The following is a 9,817-nucleotide window of genomic DNA, read 5'->3' as shown; positions in this document are numbered from 1 at the left end:
CTAGCCTGCAACCTAATCTGCCAATTGATTTATCAGGCCCTGGCCCCTCTCTGTAGTATAATCATTTTATATCAGCCCCCTCCCTGTAGTATTATGAACAGCCCCCTTCCTGTAATTGTATTAATATTAACAGCCCCCTAGCCTAATTAAAATGTATGCCCCCCCTTCCCCTTATAGTAACATACCTTTGGCCGGCAAATGCTGCTCCTGACTCCTCACTGCAGAGCAGGATTAAGGCTCTGGGGGGGCCCAGGGTACTTACGATAGGGGGGCCCTAAGGTAATGTGACATCAATTCAGATAATCCCTCCTTCTTCTGTCTGTTAACCCTGCACCTTTAAATCCCTCCTTCCCTTCTCCACTCTCCTACTCTCTGTCACCATCACCTCTCTGTCACCACTGAACCTCCACATCTACACCCCTGCACTTCTCCACCCAGTTGTCACCACTGCATGGCCCACATACACATCCTAACAGCTGTCTCCATACCCCTATACCCACCATACACACTACTCCCCCTGTCCACTCACATATGCCCCATATGCCTCTACCCTTACATAAACTATTGCCAATGTTTTCCCAAATGCACACCATACCCTCTACCCTCAACATACCGTACTCACCCTACAAACACCCCATTTACTACTACCCCAAACACATTCTGCACCACAGCCCGTGTCCCCTAACAATTCCCCCTGTGGAAGGAAGTTCTCACCTATGAGCTCAGCTGTCATGGCATCACGATGCTGCTGCCTCCCGCAGCAGTGCTCAGTGCTGCTCCTAATCTCCTGTAAATACTCGCATGTGCTGCTCCACCCCGGCTCCTGGGCAGAGGGTTACAGCAGCTGCGGCAGTGTCCCCTGTTTCTTCCGAAGAACGAGATGGTCGGCACCATCACTTTTCCTGATACTGGCTGCCCCTGGCATACATACAAAGCGCTGCTGCTTCCGTTCATAGATTCCAAGCGCACCCCCTGCACTGCAAGACCGCGGCGGATGGGAGCCGGTGAGAGGGGAGGGCTGCCAGCGGCAGGGCCAGACTCCCACCACCTTGTTAATTGCCCATTCTCAGTTAAGCAGTCTGCGGCGCTGCCTCCAGCCTCAACCCACACCAGCTATCGAGCAGGGACATAGCTGCGGCTGCCGGAAAGAAAAGGGAGGCGGAGTTACTCTGCAATGATGCTGTGTCTGCCGCTGCGCTGCCAGTACCTGGCCTGCTACATGGCGGAAGTGATTTAAAGCGTATGTACCTACCCATTCATCTGCGTTTCCCCGCCACGGGCCTCGGACCCACACAGCTGAATGTTATGTTAAAAAAACGTAAAAGACATCATGCGGTGCAGACGGCAGTGGGCCCTATGAACTGGCTTGGGCCCCGGTGCACTGCACCGTCTGCACCGCCAGTAGTTCCGCCTCTGAATCTATAGCTCTCTGTCAGCCGTACTACTGGGTATTATCTCAGTTCGGTACCGTGACACGTGCTGAACGAGCCATATACTACACGTCCCATTGTGCTGGCATGAGGTGAACTGCAACACAGGCAGTTCACCCAACCAGCACCGTACACACCAGGCAATATCTGCTTGCTGTGGGAACTAACTAACAAACACATGGAAATCACTGTACTGTTGTCCGACTTCGGGCACACTTACTGCAGTTGCAGATACAGTAGTAGAAACTGATGAGCTCTTGCAGAGCCGGCCCTAGCCTAAATGACGCTCTAGGCAAGATTTTGGCTGGTGCCCCCTAGCACCACCACTAGTTATGCCTCTGACCCTGCTCCCCTTTTCCAGCACCATCAACCTTCATCATAGCAGTCATCATTTTGGTGCTCCTACCCGCAATATTTTAAATAGAATCAGTGCACACATTCGGTGCGCAGCCCAAAAAGGTGTGTGTTCTTGCTGGGAAGGGGCATGGCCACCCAATAGTACCCCCAATTCAAATTATGCCACACAGTAGTGCAACTTTATTCACATTATATCATGCAATGTTGTCCCTTATTCACATTACATCACACAGTAAGATTGGTACCATTGTCACTTTACCTTATGTACATTACTCCTCACATTATTCACATTATACCCTTAGAAAAAAATCCTGAGAAAATATTGTATTTTAATCACCTCCATGGACACACTGCAACCCAGCACAAAGCAGTGTGTGCTGGGCAGAGGAGAAGAGCTGCAGCTGCTGCTGTCACTTAAGGGGAGGGGGCCCGGGGCCCCCACTGAGCCCTTCCATCAGTCTTTGGCCTGGGTAATTTGTACCCCCTACCCCTTTCACTCGGCACCCCTGATAATACCACACAGTAATGCCCCTTACACATGACACACATTATTAATGTCCTTATAACCATAATGCCCCTTACACATTATGCCAACCTTTATTAATGCCCTTCATACACATAATGACACACATAATGCCCCTTACACATATGTTGCACGTTATTAATGCCCTTATTCACATGACACACATAAGGCCCATTACACATATGTTGCACATTATTAATGTCCTTATACATATGACACACATAATGCCTGTTACACATGTCACACATTATTAATGCATTTATACATGACACACATTATGCCCCTTACACATATGCCGAACACTATTGCACAACCAACCCACCCGCAGACAGCACTCGCACAGCCGCTAACACTGTGACCTCTGCCTCTGCTTGGATACAGATGTTTCCTCATACATCTTGACTCAATAGGCCATGCAGCTCCTGGCCAGTTCTGCTAACGTTGGGTGCCTTTTTTGCTGAAAATTCGTCTTATTTGCATTGTTATCCGATGATTAAAATGATATGTGGCATGCCAATATTCTGTGTGCGACTGTGGCTGTAGCTGCATACGGAATGCTATGTTACAGTGATTTCCATGAATACACTATTTCATATGCAGATACAGCCTCACTCACACATAGAATATAGGCATGCTGCATATCATTTTAATCAGCAGAATTGCCTAGTTTGCCTATGCCTAAGGCCTGCTCTGAGCTCTTGAAACATAGGTATGACGTTATTGTATAATATATTTGCATATCTAATAGTACTTTGAAGCATATCTATATCAGTTATCACTCTATACATATTGCAGATAAGCCACAGTGTACAAGATCTTTATAGACAATTGAAATTGCAGTACACTGAAGCACACTTGTATCAATCTGATCCCAACTCCAGATATTGCAGCATAGCAACAGTGTATGGGATTCCTCCTAGATAATGGATACACTACCTGAACAACAAGTATTGTGTGTTTATAAAAGGAGAACAGCCCGAATTGACATTATTCACCACATCCAATGTCTGCTGGGACGTGATACATAAGCTGCAAGCAGCATTATTGTCAACACTTAAAACTGACACAATAGAGATATAGGGCCGTATTCAATCCCTTGCGAAATCCATTTTTTCTCTAAAAAATTTCGTTTTTTCGCGACGAAAAGACTTCGTGTATTCAATGTTGTGATTTTTCACGCATGCGAAAGTTTTAAGTTTCGCTTGCGTTTCGCTTATTTCGCTTGGTCAAACCCTTACATTTCGTGGTTTTTTTTATAGATTTTTTCGCTTTTTCGCACAAATGTATTCAATCGTGAGATGACGAAATTGTTATCTGCACATGTTTGATCCGTTTCTCCATTTTCATTTCGACGCCCAATGGGTCACGAATACAAATTTTTATTGAGTGATGCCTCCTTTTAACCTCCGGAACCTAAACATTCTTGTTGGAGAAATGTTTGCCTTAGTTGCTGTTTTCCTAAGAAGGGGCATATATAAATTGTTATTAATACACTTGATTTCCCATCATGCATTGGTAAAGCACATGTTATTTTTTCCCAAGATGCTGTTCACCCCTCACAGTGCCTCACTCCTACGTTTGGGACTTCAGGGAGTAGCAGCTTATTGCAGTCAGCTGTATTTGGAAGCGTTTTTTCAGGGCAATTTGCGTTTTTGGAGAAGAAATAATTATTTTTCAATCACTGCCTACAATAATGGAGTATTTTGCTGACTTGATTGTGATGTTCATGGTCCTATCGACATACATGCTGCGATGCAAACGTCGTCGCCTGGCACGTGGATATCAGCATCATGGTCAGGGGCGTGGATATCAGCATCGTGGTCAGCATCTGTCTACATTTGGTGAGTCAGTGCGTGTTTCAATTCCACGTCCACGCCAGTATCGTACTAGGCGTGTACTGGACGGTCTCTCTGAGGCGGAAGTGATAGGTACCTTTCGCTTATCGTCTCAGGATATCTATTCGCTGTATGATCTGTTGGAAGCTGACCTGGAACCTCGGGTACGGTCAAATCATGCAGTCAGTGGTTTCCAGAAACTACTGGCTGCATTGCAATTTTTTGCGTCAGGCACCTTCCAGCCTACTTTGTCCCAGACATGCGGTTTTTCTCAGCCAACAATGTCACGCTGTTTGTCCCAGGTCATAAAAGCTTTCCGTAAATTAACGACCCAGGTTATAAAATTCCCAGACACTGACAGCGAATGGAATGAGATCAAATTTGGTTTCTTTCAAAAATGGAAATTCCCCAATGTGTTGGGCGCGATAGACTGCACCCATGTGCGACTCACACCTCCGAGGGAATCGGAAGAATGTTATCGGAATCGAAAACACTTCCATTCCCTCAATGTACAGATGGTGTGTGATTCCACAATGAGATTATTGGACATTTGTGTGGGTTTCCCTGGGTCGACCCACGACTCCTTCGTTTTAAGCCAGTCATCTCTATTCCTGGACTTTGAGGAAGGTCGAATGCCAGATGGCTGGCTGTTGGGTATGTAAGTTTTCATTATTTTTTTTAAGTTGCTACTGTAATTAAAAAAGTCTAATACCTTTTCAATTATCCCTTTTAGGTGATGCGGGTTATCCGAATAAACCTTGGCTGTTGACCCCATTACCTGATCCTGTAGGTGATGCCGAAAGAAGATACCAGGAGGTTCACATTGCATCGAGGGGTGTAATTGAAAGGACCTTCGGTGTACTTAAGAGCCGGTTCAGGTGTTTAGATATCTCCGGCGGGACCCTCTTATATTCACCGGGAAAAGTTTGCGGCATTATTAATGCCTGTTGCATTCTGCATAATATCTGTGTCGCAAGACGTTTGCCGGTGAATATTCATGCTGGTGTTAGCCAGGATGGGGATCTTTCTTCGGTATTATCTGTGGGTATGGACGAAGGAGCAGAGACCAGAAGGCATCTTATTGACACCTTCTTCTCATGTGAGTATATACAAATCATCTGTACACAAACACACACACATATATATCTATATATCTATATATATATATATATATATATATATATAAATATATCATTTATCTACATAAATGTTATTTACCTTTTATTTTACAGAGTTTGTTCTTGATGGAGTTCATTACAGTTCATTGAGTTTGTTTGCACAGTTGCTGTTATTACTGTTTCGTGTTTGGAAGTTTTATTTAAAAGTCCTCTAAAGTGATAATAAATTTCAAAAGATTGTTCATTATGCAGGTGAGATGTGATCTATTTACATTTTTGTTGATTGAAAATTCATATGTCCTGTTTTACATTTTCACATACTTTCCATACAGGTTGTTGGTGGTTATCCCTTTCTATTGTCTGCTTTTAAGGATGTTTCTGTGGAAGCCTGGTTACCTTGGATGAGTGATCTCATCTCCGTCTAATCTGGTGAGTTAGCCATATTCCAAAACTGTGTAGGGGATTCCGGTGTCAAGACTCCTACCCATCCAAACAGTCAATAACCTGTGCCCCCCGTCTGTTTTCCCTTGCAGGATGTGCTGTGTGGCTGCCGGACCTGCTCAGTTATGACCCTTCTGCCTGCTCACCTTTACGGATGGATCTGTTGACGGTGGGATTATCTGCTCCTCTGCTGATGAAATTGGTGAGTATGCTAATCTGAACCCCTGCCCCCCTGTAAAGTGTGTGCGCTCAGTGCGCATGGGAATCCGGTGTCAAGACTCCTACCCATCCAAACAGTCAATAACCTGTGCCCCCCGTCTGTTTTCCCTTGCAGGATGTGCTGTGTGGCTGCCGGACCTGCTCAGTTATGACCCTTCTGCCTGCTCACCTTTACGGATGGATCTGTTGACGGTGGGATTATCTGCTCCTCTACTGATGAAATTGGTGAGTATGCTAATCTGAACCCCTGCCCCCCTGTAAAGTGTGTGCGCTCAGTGCGCATGGGAATCCGGTGTCAAGACTCCTACCCATCCAAACAGTCAATAACCTGTGCCCCCCGTCTGTTTTCCCTTGCAGGATGTGCTGTGTGGCTGCCGGACCTGCTCAGTTATGACCCTTCTGCCTGCTCACCTTTACGGATGGATCTGTTGACGGTGGGATTATCTGCTCCTCTGCTGATGAAATTGGTGAGTATGCTAATCTGAACCCCTGCCCCCCTGTAAAGTGTGTGCGCTTCCGTTCTTAAAAAATGTCAGGAAACAGAGGTTAATATTCTTCCTTACCATATAACTTGATTTACGGATGACATTTTGGCAAAACGTGATTCATTTATCTATATTTTATTCTTGAAATTAAACTTTGTCCAAAGGGGTGGCCTGGAAAATCTTCTGAAAATGTAGGCTGCTGTTATTTAAATTAGATTTGTAACCTCTAGTTCCAGGCAAGGTAATCTGGAAATGTCCACAAACCCACACTCCCATAGATATTACCTTTCTCTGTTGTTAGCACATGCCCAATTAAAGTATGGGTCTCTGATATGTAGCTATGTAGGTAGTACAATATTTACAAATACACATCTGCAGACATGTGATCTTGTGGCAACCTTTGCATTTTATTATGCACTGGTTAAAGCATTGCGCATGCTGGGGGCATAATCAAGGATAACCTAGTTACACTGCACACTAATTTTCCTGTGCCACCTAAACATCTGTATTATTATTTATCCATCTTATCTGCTCCAAGTATATTCTGTCATTCACCAACACTCATTGCAAATGTAGCAATCGTTCTTTTCGCACATCTGAACAAAACCAAACCATATTTCCTGATTTTTTTTTTATTAAAAAAAAAAACTTGTACGCTGGTGGCTGTAAAGTTATTTCCAATAGTGCAAGTTGGTCATCCTGAGTAACTGATGATGCTGAACAAGCTTTTTTTTATTCTGTCACTCTAAAATGAGGTATCACCTATAAGCGATATCACATGCACATTACTATTGTAGCCAGACATTAAACTTTTCAAGCGTACTCATATTTCTGCTTGTTGACAGAAAATTTAACATTATTACGATTATTTTTTATAAATGCTGTTATTTCGTAAAAAATTCTAACATTTGCGAACTTCTTCTGTCTTTAAAGGGTGTTGTCTTCAGAATATTGAAATGAACCTCAACATTGTACTGCAGTTCAAAGCGGACCATCGAACCCAAATTTTGAAAAAGTCAAAGAGATTTTAAAACAAATTTTGTTCCAGAAAAAATAAAATTAAAACTGGTTAAACTTTGAAAGAAATTCTTGTTTTCTTCACAATTCCTCAAATGGACATCTGAAATGATATTGATAAAGCGTTAAACAAATTGCTGTTGTGTGGGTAAAAAGTGAGTACAAGCAGATACAGCTGAAAAGGCCATTAACACATCCCAACATGGCAGTACCTTGTACTTCTTCTCACCTACATTCCATTATGGGATGTGGGTGAGAACTCGCACAAAGGGCACTGCCGTGATGGAATGGGAAGTGTGGGTACAAGCAGATACAGCTGAAAAGGCCATTAACACATCCCAACATGGCAGTACCCTGTACTTCTTCTCACCTACATTCCATTATGGGATGTGGGTGAGAACTCGCACAAAGGGCACTGCCGTGATGGAATGGGAAGTGTGGGTACAAGCAGATACAGCTGAAAAGGCCATTAACACATCCCAACATGGCAGTACCTTGTACTTCTTCTCACCTACATTCCATTATGGGATGTGGGTGAGAACTCGCACAAAGGGCACTGCCGTGATGGAATGGGAAGTGTGGGTACAAGCAGATACAGCTGAAAAGGCCATTAACACATCCCAACATGGCAGTACCTTGTACTTCTTCTCACCTACATTCCATTATGGGATGTGGGTGAGAACTCGCACAAAGGGCACTGCCGTGATGGAATGGGAAGTGTGGGTACAAGCAGATACAGCTGAAAAGGCCATTAACACATCCCAACATGGCAGTACCCTGTACTTCTTCTCACCTACATTCCATTATGGGATGTGGGTGAGAACTCGCACAAAGGGCACTGCCGTGATGGAATGGGAAGTGTGGGTACAAGCAGATACAGCTGAAAAGGCCATTAACACATCCCAACATGGCAGTACCTTGTACTTCTTCTCACCTACATTCCATTATGGGATGTGGGTGAGAACTCGCACAAAGGGCACTGCCGTGATGGAATGGGAAGTGTGGGTACAAGCAGATACAGCTGAAAAGGCCATTAACACATCCCAACATGGCAGTACCTTGTACTTCTTCTCACCTACATTCCATTATGGGATGTGGGTGAGAACTCGCACAAAGGGCACTGCCGTGATGGAATGGGAAGTGTGGGTACAAGCAGATACAGCTGAAAAGGCCATTAACACATCCCAACATGGCAGTACCTTGTACTTCTTCTCACCTACATTCCATTATGGGATGTGGGTGAGAACTCGCACAAAGGGCACTGCCGTGATGGAATGGGAAGTGTGGGTACAAGCAGATACAGCTGAAAAGGCCATTAACACATCCCAACATGCGAGTGATTCCAGTGCTCTGCCTTCGTTTGGATATGCTTTTCCAGCACACAGTCCACGATACAAATCAGCGCTCCGCAGTGTTCCAAAATGGAGGGTAAACTACGCAGTACACTACGCAGTACTCTTCCTTATATAGTAAACGGGCGAGGCTGGGTAGCGAAAACGAAACGCCCAGTTTTCACTTCATTGGTTAGTTTACGCATTTAGGCGTTCCACGAAAACGAAACTTTGAATACACGAAAAATCGAAATTAGTAATCGCGTCACTGTACCGAAAGAAGAGAAAGGTGCGAAAAATCGTAAACATAACCATTTTCGCACAACATTGAATACGGCCCATAGAGATACAAGCTTAACAAAAATTGCACACAGACCAAATTGGGATGTCTGAAGGATTTATTTACATCCACACTCACAGACTTTAATATTTGAACATAAACTAATTGTCAATACGTTTTTGTGTCTCCCATATTATACATGAGCAACATAAGCCACTATTATTAAAAGGATACACACTAATGCTCACAGTGATCCAAGAGATCAGAGTACAACTCAAGAGGGCTAGGGGCACCGCACGTGCATTTTTTAACATGCACTATATTCACTTTGTCTTTGTTTCATGTTTCATGTAGTCTGTTATATTTCGCAGCTTTTTTTAATATATAACTTAATAAAAGGTATATTTTACGTCTCAATTTATTTGTCTTCCTGGTGCACAACAAACGTGACAAACCATTCCTTGTCCCCATCCAATACAATTCAATTTTTGTCCGTGGTAGCACACCCCTGCATTCTTATTGATTTGTATTATCTACCATCTATACCTAGCAGGGGGCCGATCATATCAATAACATATCTTACTATTGCAGTCTTGGGCGACTGACCCCCCAAATTGAAGGTAAATTGCATTATCGACCAAGTGATTCAGTGCAGTGGCGTAACAAGGGCTCAGCAGCCCTAGCGATAGTGGGGGGAGCAGGTGCCAGAGGGGGGCGCATGGTCACGGCACTCACGGAGGCTGCCAGGAGCCCTGTGTGAACTCTGAAGCACTGCAGCAGT

The sequence above is a fragment of the Crinia signifera genome, chromosome 5, assembly GCF_055691185.1.
Source record: "Crinia signifera chromosome 5, ASM5569118v1, whole genome shotgun sequence".
Classification (NCBI taxonomy): Eukaryota; Metazoa; Chordata; class Amphibia; order Anura; family Myobatrachidae; genus Crinia; species Crinia signifera.
Note: the sequence above shows the minus strand (reverse complement) of the source record.